General features: G+C 55.6%; 1 protein-coding gene across 5 annotated transcripts in view; it reads right to left on the bottom strand.

Moving 5' to 3' along the window:
- Nucleotides 1-13053, bottom strand: part of PLXNB2 (plexin B2) — a 106360-nt gene that overhangs the window by 54637 nt on the left and 38670 nt on the right. Inside the window, exon 1 of one of the 5 annotated variants that reach the window (XM_038756039.1) lies at nt 8756-8858. The exons of the other annotated variants lie outside the window; for them this stretch is intronic. The gene's annotated coding sequence lies outside the window, so the exon portion shown is untranslated. Of the gene's footprint in view, nt 1-8755; nt 8859-13053 lie in introns of those variants that run through there. 5 annotated transcript variants of the gene reach the window in all.

Below are 13053 nucleotides of genomic sequence, written 5' to 3'. Positions count from 1 at the left end.
AAGGTTCATCCCTCCTGTAATGCGAGGAACTATGGATCCCCAGGCAACGCTGCCAGTGAGAGAAGTCCCCCACCCTGGCTCCCACTCATTCATTCAATCGTATTTATTGAGCACTGACTGTGTGCAGAGCACTGTACTAAGTGCTTGGGAAGTACAAGTTGGCAACATATAGTGATGGTCCCTACCCAACAACTGGCTCTCAGTCTAGAAGTGCTCAGCCCACCAGTGGTCAGCAGCTGCGCTGTGGGCCCACCTTCCTCACCCCCATCTCCCGTCCACTGTTGTAGCTGCTGTTTCGGATCGCCTGGAGATAATCGAGAGTGGCCTCTCCGGAGACCCGGCCGCCTTCCTGCCTGGATCCCATGGGGGCCATGCTCGGCAGAGGAAGGGGTGCTCTCGAGGTGACCCTTCAGACCTGCCCCCGGCCCCTGCCGAGCTCAGAGCCCCAGCCCTGAAGGGAACCAAGGAGACACCCCCATACACACCGACACACACATCCCCCTTACACATCCATGCATGCAGTCAGACTCGCACATGAGCACACCACGACTGGCACACATGTGCAGACACCTGCATACATGACCACAAGAGAAACACACTGACACACCTATGTACACACAGGTGCATGCGAGCACTCGGTCCCATTTGAGGCAGGGACTGGGTCTGATTCACTTATCCTGAATCTATCCCAGTGCTTAGTACAGTACTTGGCACAGAGTAAGGGCTAAACAAATACCACAGCTATGTATGCGTGCACATACGCACGCATACACGGGCACGCGCATACATGGAATCCACCACAAACAAAGCTCCGTGCCCAACCCCCCCACAGTCCCGAGGCCTCTGCCAGCCGAGGGATTTAGCTTCCACACCTCACCCTCCAGCCCCTCACCAAAATTCCCGGTCACTCCCCCAGGATGGTGGCCGACAATCCAGCCAGGAATCGGCCAGTCCGGGGTCCCGGTCGCCGCCACCCCTGACTGGCCACGGAGGTGTTGAAACCTGAACATCTGCCCAAATCTCCCCTCTGGCCCCCTCCCCAAGAACTGTGGACCTGCCTAACAGACTCCAACAAGCCCCTCAACTCAGCCAGCAGGGCCAGAGCCTTCCCAGAGCCCTTAGGTCAGTCAGATAGCCCAGATGGAGTGGCCGGCCTGGACGCCTCCCATCCCGCCAACCGGGTCTGGCTTTGGGGGCCCCCGGCACAGACAGCGACCACCCTTCCATGCTGGGCAGCCCTCAGATCCCAGCCAGAGGCAGCATGAAGCCACTCTGGCTGGCCAGGCTGGTGGGCGGGGAGGAGGGATCTGGTCAGAGAGGAGGCCCAGGGGAGGGGGCTACCTCTCAGCCCCTGTGCAGAAGCAGCAGTGGGTTCCCCCCTTGCTCACCTTCCACCCACAGACCTCAGTCAGACTGTGTCTGTCCCTCCTGCAGGGTTGGACAGCGGACTTCACTTCCTGTTCTCCGGATGCTATATTTAGCCTAAGAGCTTTGCCCTGCCTCCTTCTCTCGGAGCCTTAGATCCCTCCGGCTCTTCTCTGAGGGAGGCCCCTGGGGGCCTTAGCAGTGACCACCCCGTCACCTGCCCCCACCAAAGCAGGCTGCCAGAGGAGAGAGGCCCCTGGGTGCCTGAGAGTGACTCTACTAGCCCCCCCAGTCCGGGTAGCTTCTCCCACCAAGGCAGGGTCTGAGTAGATCCCAGTTGCTGTCCAGGGATGGGAAGTCCAGGATTTCCATCGCATGGATCTTTAGGGGGGCTGCCAGCTTCCAAGTTGGGGGGGGAGCCCTGCTCTTGCCCCTGAATAACAATAATAATCATAATAATGGTATTTGTTAAGCACTTACTACATGCCAAGCAGTGTTCTAAGAGCTGGGGTAGACATAAGGTAACCAGATTGTCCCACGTGGGGCTCACCATCTTAATCCCCATTTTACAGATGAGAGAACTGAGGCCTAGTGCTTAGTACAGTGCTCTGCACACAGTAAGTGCTCAATAAATATGACTGAATGAATAGAGAAGTTAAGTGACTAGCCCAAAGTCACCCAGCTGATAAGTGAATCCCTGTGTGAGGTCAGACAGGGCACCACCCAGAGACACTGACAGTTCCAGGGAGACAGAGCAGCCCGCAGTGACGGGCGCGGTCGGGGAACCCGGACGGGGCTGGCAGCTGAGGAGCCTGGGTGCAGTCGGGAGGGAGGGGCCCAACCCAGAAAGCTTTCCAGAGAGGACAATGAGGGAGGCAGCCCCAAGCAGGCTTTCAGACCAGACCATCGCTCCCGGATGCCGTGGCTGGCGGCCCCGGTCTCCCTGCTAAGCTAGGGGCACGTGGGCTGTCGACGGAGCAAGTCTGCCCCAGGCATGGGAAGCCCAGCAGTGCTGATCCTCAGTCTGCCCATCTGTAAAGTGAAATTCAAACAAACCCAGCCTGATCCCACCCCCAAAACACACAGATACACGCACACACACACACACACACACACCAGACCCAGTGTTTGAGTTCCAGTCCAGGTGCAGGGGCCAGGTAGGGATGGGACTAGGCCCGGGTTCACACCCTGGAGGGATCTCGATTCCCACGTAAAGGTCCTCCGGCCGGGCCTACCCCAGCTCGGCATCCCATTGGTCAGTGCAGTCAAGCCCTTGACTTGGCTTAAGCCAAGCTGCCCAGTCCGTCCCCCTCCCGTGAGTCACTGTGTGCTGACGCCCTCCCTCCCTGCCTCCCAGACGCCCACGCTGCCTCGCTTGCCCAGCAACAGATCCAGGGAGGGGAGGGGGTTTCTGTGGTCCCGTGCCAACACTGACTCACACTGACCCTTGCGTAACATCCAGCCTAATTGGGCTGGGCGGTGCGGGGAGAGGTACTGGGACCCTCGAAAGGGTCACCCGGGCCCCATCACACCAGACTGACCCCCCCGCCTATGCCTGAGACACGCACCCCATTAGGGCTAGCCCCCTGCCCCTCTCCAGCCGGTTCCCGGAGGTCCGGCCCAGGCCCCGCTGCCCACTCCTCGCCTCCTCGGAACCAATCGGGTGACAGACCGAACCCGGACAGCCCGGCGAGGCCTTGTCTCCGACACACCGCCCCCAAACCCATCCCAGCCCAGTGTTGCTCCCGCTACACTGAGGCCCAGCCTCAAATTCCTCAGCCGTGAAGGGCCCTTGCCCAAGTAGCCCCCAGGCCACTGTCCTGCCAGGTTCCTGCTGGAAATACTTCCAGCTGCAGGATGAGGAGGGGAGGGGCTGAACCCAGCTCAGCGACCATGTTAATTTTTAACAGCAGCTCAGAGAGATGAGTCACATGGATTATCTGCGGGTTCCGGAATATCAGAATTTCCCCTCTTGTCGCCCCACTTCCCCCAGCCCCCCAGAAAATTGAGACTGGGCTTCTCATGGCTGGGCTGATAGTTGAACCAAGGCCGGCAAAGTCACCAGGCCACCTTCCACCTTCTGGGCTTGAACAAGACTCCCACCAACGAAGGGGAACACAGGCCCCAGCCCTCCCTGCTGGCCTAGAAAAATCGAGCTTGGTTCCTGGGTTGGGTCCAAATGGCCGAAGGCTCCCCAGTGCCTCAACAGTCCTGGACCTGGTACTTTCAGATGGGGGGCTCTGGAGTGGTGGAGGGAGTGGGGACTGGGGGAAGGGGAGGGGACAGGATCAAGGGCAGGAGAAGAAGAAGACACCCTCAGCCAGCCCCCACAGCGATGTCCAGGCCAGCAGCACCCCCAACGATGGCTGCAGGCTCTGTGGGGCCCAGGAGAAGGGACCCCAGTGACTCACGGCCAGACCGTGGGGCGGACCATGAAGGTCCGGTCCGGGCTCTCCCCGAGATTGCCCCCAAAATGGCCACGGCCCCCAGCCCAGCCGTGAGGAGGGAGGAAGGGGCAAGAGGCTCAAGACGCTGGGTCATCCCGAGACCGAGCATCCACAATGGGGAGGAGAAACAGTTAGGCCTAGTGGACCAAACACAGGTCTGGGAGTAAGAAGGGCCTGGGTTCTAATCCCAGCTCTGCCATTTGTCTGCTGTGTGACCTCGGGTAAATCACTTAACTTCTCTGTGCCTCAGTTGCCTTTACTAGAAAATGAGCATCAAGCCTGTGATTCCCCATGTGGAACATGGATTGAATCCAATCTGATTAGCTTGCATCTAACCTAATACTAAGTACAGTACCTGTCACACGGTAATAATAATAATAATGATGGCATTTATTAAGTGCTTAATATGTGCAAAGCACTGTTCTAAGCGCTGGAAACACTCAACTAATACCACTAAAAAAAGGTTGGGGGCCAGAGGGGACCTTCACCCCTGCATCCTCATGTCTAACCCTCCCAACTCCCACCGCCCCTTGCTGCCCATAACTGAGGTCTCACCACACAGACACACCAAACACAGCTGGATAGACAGAAGGAAGGACAGGAAGACGCAGCATCTCCCTTTACTCCCCTCCCTGCCCCACGGCACTTGTGAACATACATATTTATAATTATAATTCTATTTATTTTTATTAATGATGTGTGCATATCTATGATTCTTTTTATTTATAATGATGCTACTGATGTCTGTTTACTTGTTTTGATCTCTGTCTCTCCCCTTCTAGACTCGGAGCCTGCTGTGGGCAGGGATTGTCCCCATTTGTTGCTGAACTGTACTTTCCAAGTGCTTAGTACAGTGCTCTGCACATGGTAAGCACTCAATAAATACAATTGAATTGAATTGACTTGGGACCCCAGGAGCCTCAGGAAACTGAGGACAGGAGGGGAGGTTTATGGGGTCATATAAAGGCCCTTCTCTGAGCTGATTCCAATCCCCAACCCTTTAAGGGAGACCCCACATTTTGGGAATTTGTTGCAGGCAAAGATGGATTTGGAGAGGAATAAGACCCCAAACGGTCCCATCCCGGCTCCATCCTAGGGCTCATCCGACCCAGGGCTCTGTCTCAGGCAGCGGCAGCAGGACTCTTTTCATTCAATCGTATTTACTGAGCATTTACTGTGTACAGAGCACTGTACTAAGCGCTTGGGAAGTACAAGTTGGCAACATATAGAGACGGTCCCTACCCAACAGTGGGCTCACAGTATAGAAGGGGGAGACAGAAAACAAAACGCTTGAGGAACCTTGGGCTGGTCACCCTCCTGGACACACAACGTCTTGCTCAAGAGTGGACCATCCAACCCCCGACACTCCCTTCTCCATTCCTGACTCTCCCCCCAGTGACCCAGTCTGGACTTCCCATGGATCCATCCCAATGCCCCCGGGGGCTTCTGGTGTTTCCAGTTGCACAGCTCCCTGTGAAGACGGATTTCATGTGCTCACACCACTCCCTCACTGAGTGAAGAAGTAGATGCAGCGAGCAGACAGGCAGAAGCAAAGACAGATGGTGTGGAGAACCCTGGGAAGGGGGGGAAGGGAGGAAAGAGGGAGGTGGGGTGTGGGGGGTGGAGGGGAGTAGGGAGGGAGAGAGAGAGATAGAGAGAGTTTGCATATTGAGAGAAGTTACTTTCCAGCCCTATCTGGAGGAAGTGGGGAGGAGAGAGGAGAGTGAGGGAAGCTAATAATAATAATTAAAGTATTTGTTAAGCACTTCCTATGTGCCAATCACCGTTCTAAGTCTTGGGGTAGACACAAGGTAATAAGGTTGGACAAAGTCCCTGTCCCACATGGGGCTCACAGTCTTAATCCCCATTTTACAGATGAGGTAAATGAAGCACAGAAAATAATAGCAATAATAACAATAATACCTGTTAAGCACTTACTATGTGCCAAGCACTGTTCTAAATGTTGGGATAGATACAAGGTAATCAGGTTGGACACAGTCCTTGTCTCTCAGGGGGTTTACATTTTTAACCCCCATTTTACAGGTGAGGTAACTGAAGCACAGAGAAGTTAAGTGACTTGCCCAAGGTCACAGAGCAGAGATGTGGCGGAGCCGGCATTAGTAACCATATCCTCTGATTCCCAGGCCTTTGCCCTTTCCATTATGCCATGCTGGTAGATTCTTGGGGCTCCTGGGGCAGCGCCAGCTGGAAGCAGGGGCACAGATGAGGCGACCTCTTAGCCAGCCACAGAAGACCCTTTACACTCCCTTTCTGCTTCCTGCCTATCCAGGCAGTGGCCAGAATCCCACCCACAACTTCTCTAAGAGATGGGTCTCTCCCATCCTACTCCAGAGGGGAAACCCCAGTGGGTTTTTTTTTATGTGTGTGTGAGCTCCCACCATCCTCAGAATCATCAGAAATCCATTCCAAAAGAGCCGCAAAGATGCCTGCCTTCTCTCTGGCCTCCCTGCTCTGAGACCTGATGCAGAAACACCCCAAAAACACCAAGCTCAGGGGAATGATGACTCACGGCCCCAAAGGCCAAGGGCCAGGAGGCAGTCCTCGGGGGTGGGCACGCGCAGAGACACACCGGAGCAGGAGCGGAGAGACAGAGGGAGTACTAGAGAGACACACGGGACACAAAGACAGGTCACAGAAACGAAACAGAGAAGTCAGTCAATCCTCAGTCAGGGGCATTTATTGAGTGCTCACTGTGTGCAGAGCACTGTACTAATTGCTTGGGAGAGTACGGTATGATAGCGTTGGTAGACATATTCCCTGCCCACAAGGAGCATACATTCCCAAATAATATTTTAAGATCACATTCAACAGCTAAGATTATTATTATTATTATTATTATGGTATTAGTTAAGCGTTTACTATGTGCCAAGCACTGTTCTAAGCGCTGGGGTAGATACAGAGTAGTCAGGCTGTTCCACGTGAGGCTCACAGTTTTAATCACTATTTTCCAGATGAGGTAACTGAGACACAGAGAAGTTAAGTGGCTCGCCTAAGGTCATGGCAGTCAAGTGGCAGAGCCAGGATTAGAACCCATGTCCTCTGAATCCCAAGACCGTGCTCTTTCCACTAAACCACGCTGCTTCTCTTCCAGAGTGGGGAGTTGGTCCAGTAGATACCTCCTCCCCCCCAACCTCCGGCGATCACGAGAACACGTTTCTAGAGGACACTCTTGGCCTCCGGGCCCCGGGAAGGTCAGGGCTGTCTGTACTGACCTGGTGAGGCCCTGAGAGATAAACCTGGAATTCTCTCCCTGGACACAGGGGTGGGAGGAATTCATTTCACCACTTCCCATCCCGGGAAGCCGGGCCCAAGGCCACAGCTCAGACGCAGGCTGGATTCCCCACCGCCCCCAGCCTCTTCTCCCTCCCCTCCCCCATCTATCCCAGCTAGCCGGCTCCCATCCCCCATCTACCCCCTCTACCCAGATTCCCTAGACACACTTGTAGCTTCTGTTTCCCAGCACCTTCCCTTCAGTGAGTTGCTCCTGCCTCGCCCCTTCCCCAGAAGGTGGGACCGACTCTCTCCACTTTACAGATGGGGAGGCCGAGGCCAGAGAGGGTAAGAAGCTTGCCCAAGGTCACACAGCAGGCCAGAGGCCGAGCCGGGACCAAAACCGGGGTCTTCCAGCTCCCCACAGGTCCTCCCCGAGACCAGGCGGCACCCTAAGGATGGAGGAGGGGAATCCAGCCCCATGGCCCGGTCAGTGAGGATAAGTGCTGGCCACGATTGATAGATCTCAGGAATGGGAAATCCCCTTCCTCGCCCCCAGCAGAGGTTTGGGGAAATGGCCATCGGCTCCCCCTTCCCGGCAACTGGGCATTTGGACCTGGCCGGGTGTCAGCCCTGGGTGCGAGGCAGGGGCTGCACTCTCTGGAGCTGGGTGCGGGGGCTGGGCTGGGCCAGGCCTCCTCTGGGCAGTGAGTGTTGATGCCCCAACTCTGACAGGACGGCTCTTGCCCAGCAGATGCCAGCCCTGCCCCCTCTCCGGGCGGAAGGGAACGCCGGGGCGGCGGGCCAGACCTGTGGAAAACGTGGCGTTGGGGGCCCAGGGCACCACCTCAGACCCTCCAAGGTCCCACGTGGGAGACGGTGCCCGGATGCCCGGGACCCCAGGCTCAGGCCCAGCGGACCAAGGGGGTGTGTGCCCGTGCGCCTGCCAGCAAGGAGAGGCCGGGACCACGTGGGTGGTGCCAGGGACCAGCTTTGTTCGTCTGCCCGGCCTCCGCCCTCACAGATGCCCGCCTGAAACCCCAGTATCAGTCTCCCCCCCACCCTCCCTACCTCGCTCACTGGCTCCTGGGGGTCCAGAGTGCCCGCCACGCCGGGGGAGGGGGCCGGGGCAGGACGGGCAGCCCCCTCCCCAGGCCCAGTCGGCCCGCCGATCCACGCTCACTGTGCGCTCTCGGCCCAGAGATCCAGGCCGCCACCGCCCACCCGCCCACCAGATGCAAACCAGATGTGTCACAACAAGTCTGGGCGGCTGGGAGGGGGCGGCTCTGGCTGGGGGCAGGGGGGAGGAGGAAGAAGGGGGGGGAAGAAGGAGGAGGAGGAGGCAGAGGACTAAGCGGTGGGAGGGGGAGGAGGCGGAATCCGAAGTCTCCAGGAGAGGTCTGCCCCAAGTCTCACCCGTTCCCACGCCTCTCAGCCCAGAGACACAATCCAGCGCTTAGAACAGTGCTTTACACATAGTAAGTGCTTAACAAATACCATTATTATTATTAACAGGGGGCTGGGAGAGCGGGTCTGGCCAGAGCCCCCGCCCACCTGGGCATGGGAGAAGGGGGGAGATGGGCAGGGGTGACCCGGCCATTGGATGTAGCAAGGAGTCCAGGACATCTGGGGTGCAGGGCACCCCATCTGCTGAGAGGACCCCTTCCCCCCCTCACACCGTGTGCCCCCCGCTTCCCAATCCCACCACTCACGCCAGGATGGACGGGGCAGACGGATGGACGGACGGGGTCGGGCCGCTGAGGTGTGTGGAGCTCCGGGGCTCGGGCTCAGGGTGTGGGACGAGGTGATCCTGGTCCCAGCTCTGGTCCTGCAGTGGGTGGACTCGGACTTCGGCCGCCCCCGCCCCGCCGGTCCTGGACACACCGGGAAAGGCCGGGCCAAGCCTGGGCAGGGGTGGGGCAGGGGCGGGAGGGGGAGAGCAGCGGGGCACCTTTGCCTCAGCAGGTTTCGCCAGCCCCTCGTCTGTCCCGGGGGCAGGGAGAGAAGACAGGGAGGGGGAGGTAAGAGGTAGAAGAGAAGACGACGGGTAGGAGGGGGGAGGAAACAGGTAGAAGCGGGGGGGAGAGACGGGTAGAATGGGAGGAGAGACAGGTAGAAGGGGAGGAGAGACAGGTAGGAAGGAAGGAAAGACAGGTTAAAGGGGAGAAGACAGATAGAAGGAGAGGAGGAGACAGGTAGGAGAGGAGACAGAGGGGAGAAAGGTAGGTGGGGAGAGGAGAAAACAGGTAGATGGGAAGAGAAGATAAGTAGGAGGGGAGAGAGAAGACAGGAAGAAGGGAATAGAAGATGACAGGTAGAAGGGGTTAAAGAAGACAGGTAGAAGGGGGTGGAGAAGACAGGTGGAAGACGGGGGAGAAGACAGGTAGAAGGGGAGGAGAAGACAGGTAGAAAGGGAGGAGAAAAGTCAGGCAGAAGGTGCGGAGAGAAGACAGATATAAGGGGAGAGAAGACAGAAGGGGGGAAAAGACAGGTAGAAGGGGGAGAGAAGACAGAAGAGGGGAGAAGACAGGGAGAAGAGGAGAAGAAGACAGGAGGAAAAAAGGCAAGTAGGAGGGAAGAAGATAGGTAGAAGATGAGAAAAGACAGGTAGATTGGGAAAGAGAAAGGTAAAGGGGGAGGAGAAAGATAGAAGGGGAGAGAAGACAGGTAGAAGGGGGGAAGAAGACAGGCAGGAGATGGCAGTTGGGAGGAGAGATGACCAGTAAGAGGTAGCCAGTAGGAGGAGAACACAGGTAGGAGGGGGCAGTTAAGAGCTGGCCTGGAGCCAAGGTGAATCCCAAAGAGCCAAATGCCCGGACAGTTTCCCCAAGAGGCGGTGGTCATCTGGCAGCCCAGCCAGCTAGTTCTGGGATTGGGGCACAGAGCAACGAACCTCAGACCAGCGAAGGCCGCCACCGGACGTCCCGTCCGAGACTTTTTCGTGCTGGACGAGGGCTGAGCGGGGCGCCCCCACCCTCCATGGCTCAAGAGGCCTCAAGCACCAACTTCATTTTCTTTAGGGCCAGGAAACGCTCAGCCCGAGACAGTACTCTCGGCGTCCACCAGCCTCGGGCAGGGCAGATTGGCCCATGCACAACCACCATTGGCCCTGGGCATGCGGAGGGGCTGGAGTAAAGGGCGAAGGGGATGGGGCAGAAGGGGTGCCGGACCAGGGGGCGTGGAGGAGGGCAAGGGTAGTAATGACTAATGGAATTCACTTAGTCTCCTTGGTGCCGGATGCCCAACAACACACATGTTCTCTGCCTTTCGAGGAGCTTAAACTCTAGTGCCGGAAACAGCCTTGAAAATATTTACAAATAATGAGAAAATCATAATAATAACTGTGGTATTTGTTAGGCACTTACTATATGCCAGACACTGTACTGAGCACTAGGGTGGAAACAAGCAAATTGGGCTGTACACAGTCCCTGTCCCACACAGGACTCACAGTCTCAATCCCCATTTTACAGATGAGGTAACATTCATTCATTCATTCAATCGTATTTATTGAGCGCTTACTGTGTGCAGAGCACTATACTAAGCGCTTGTAACAGGCACAGAGAAGTGAAGTGACTTGCCCAAGGTCACACAGCAGACATGTGGCAGAGCCTGGCTTAGAACCCAGGTCCTTCTGGCTCCAAGGCCCGGGCTGTATCCATTAGGTCATGCTGAAAAAACCACAGGAAGGGTTATTAGGCTTGGCCTAGGACAAGCACTTAGTACAGTGCTCTGCATAGAGTAAGCGCTCAATAAATATGATTGAATGGACAAGAATGAATCTCGTCTCCCAAGCCATTTGACCCCTCTGCTCACATCCTCCCTCCAGCCCAGAACTTTCTCTTTTCATTTGGCCAACTCCAACTCTCATCTTCAAAGCCTCCGTGAAATCACATCTCCTCTGGGAAGCCTTCCCTGACTCACCCCTCATCTCCCCACCCTCTTTCCCCTCAACTGAGAAGCAGTGTGGCTCAGTGGAAGCAGCGTGGCTCAGTGGAAAGAGCACGGGCTTTGGAGTCAGAGATCAGGGGTTCAAATCCTGGCTCCTCCAGTTGTCAGCTGTGTGACTTTGGGCAAGTCACTTCACTTCTCTGGGCCTCAGTTACCTCATCTGTAAAATGGGGATGAAGACTGTGAGCCCCCCGTGGGACAACCTCATCACCTTATCTCCTCCCCAGCGCTTAGAACAGTGCTTTGCACATAGTAAGCGCTTAATAAATGCCATCATTAATTAACTGCCACAACACCGAGGCAATCACGTGCTCCCAAACCCACAACACACTTGTGCGCATACTTGAAATATTCTGCTACTTGCTCCCATCTACCGCCATTTAGTATCTGAGTCTCCCTTTAGATTGTAAACTCCTTAGGATCAATCAATATTTACTGGGAGCTTAGTGTGTGCAGAGCACTGTACTAAGCGCTTGGGAGAGTATAACATAACAATATGAGACACATTCCCTGGATATGTACATACAGAATCAAACATTGGTATATAATAATAATAATAATGGCATTTGTTAAGCACTTACTATGTGCAAAGCACTGTTCTAAGTGCTGGGGAGGATACAAGGTGATCAGATTGTCCTACGTGGGGCTCATAGTCTCAATCCCCATTTTAAAGATGGGGGAACTGAGGCCCGGAGAAGTGAAGTGACTTGCCCAAAGTAACACAGCTGACAAGTGGCAGAGCCAGAATTAGAACCCATGACCTCTGACTCCCAAGCCCGGGCTCTTTCCACTGAGCCACGCTGCTTTCCTATTTGAGGGCTTACTATGTTGTACAGAGCACTGCATTAAGCACTTGTGAGAGTATGGGATAACAGAATTGGTAGCCACGTTCCCTGCCCACGAGAAGCTTCCAGTCTAGAGGCAGGGATCTTGTCTTCTCCCTCTATTGTCCTCACCCAAGTGCTCAGACCACAGCTCTGTGAACAATGTATGCTCAAAAAATACCACTGGATAATAATAACAGCAATAATAATAACAGCATTTATTAAGTACCTACTATGAGCCAGGCACCATACTAAGCGCCAGGGTGGATAGACACAGTCCCTGTCCCACATGGGGCTCACATTCTTCATCCCCATTTTACAGATGAGGTAACCGAGGCTCAGAGCAGTGAAGTGACTTGCCCAAAGCCACACAGCAGACACGTGGCAGAGCCGGATTAGGACCCACGTCCTCCGACTCTCAGCATGGTTGAAGGATGGAAGGCTTCACGCCCCCTGTACTGGACACCAAGAGAGGGGTGGGGTTATCCAAGTGGTCTGGGGAGCTGGGGTGATCACGGTGACCTGAATTCCACAGGCTTCCTCTACAAAGCCTTCGTGGAAGGTGGGGGCGGAGACCGCTGAGATCAGTGGCCACCAGCAGTGTGGCCCAGTGGAAAGAGTTTGGGCTTGGGCGAACGCAGTCCTCAGTCAGAGGCCAGGGTTCAGCCCTAACCACCCCGTCGTGCTGGGCAACCACAACCCTCGGCCCTGATCCCGCCCAGCCTCAGTGCCTGCTCTCCCAGAGATGCGGAGAGACAGACAGAGATGGGATCGCCTCTTCTTCCCCCCCAGCTTCAAAAAGCAGTGCGGCTTATTGGAAAGAGCGCAGGACTGGGAGTCAGGATGCCAGGATTCTAATCCTGGCTCTGCCGTTTGTCTGCTGTGTGACCCCGGAAAACTCTCTTAACTTCTCTGGGCCTCAGTTTAATCGTCTGTTAAAAACAGAGATGAAATACCTATTCTCCCTCTTCTTAAGCCCCATATGAGACAGAGGCCATTTCTGATCTGATGGTACTGCATCCTCCCCCGTGTTCAGCATATAGTCAGCACTTAACAAATAGCTCAATGATTATGATTATCGTTAGAGACTGCAAGAGGCAAGGATGGTCAAGTCCAGAGCCTTAACTTATTTAAACCCTTGATTCCAACCACCTGTCCAGCGGCTCCAGTCTGAGATATCTGCACCGGTTCGATCCCTGTTCTCCCGTCCGCACGCCTGTCCCCTCTATCCTTAGAGT

Source organism: Tachyglossus aculeatus, chromosome 14, assembly GCF_015852505.1.
Source record: "Tachyglossus aculeatus isolate mTacAcu1 chromosome 14, mTacAcu1.pri, whole genome shotgun sequence".
In the NCBI taxonomy this organism is placed as follows: domain Eukaryota; kingdom Metazoa; phylum Chordata; class Mammalia; order Monotremata; family Tachyglossidae; genus Tachyglossus; species Tachyglossus aculeatus.
Note: the sequence above shows the minus strand (reverse complement) of the source record. Positions and strands in the feature narration are given on the sequence as shown.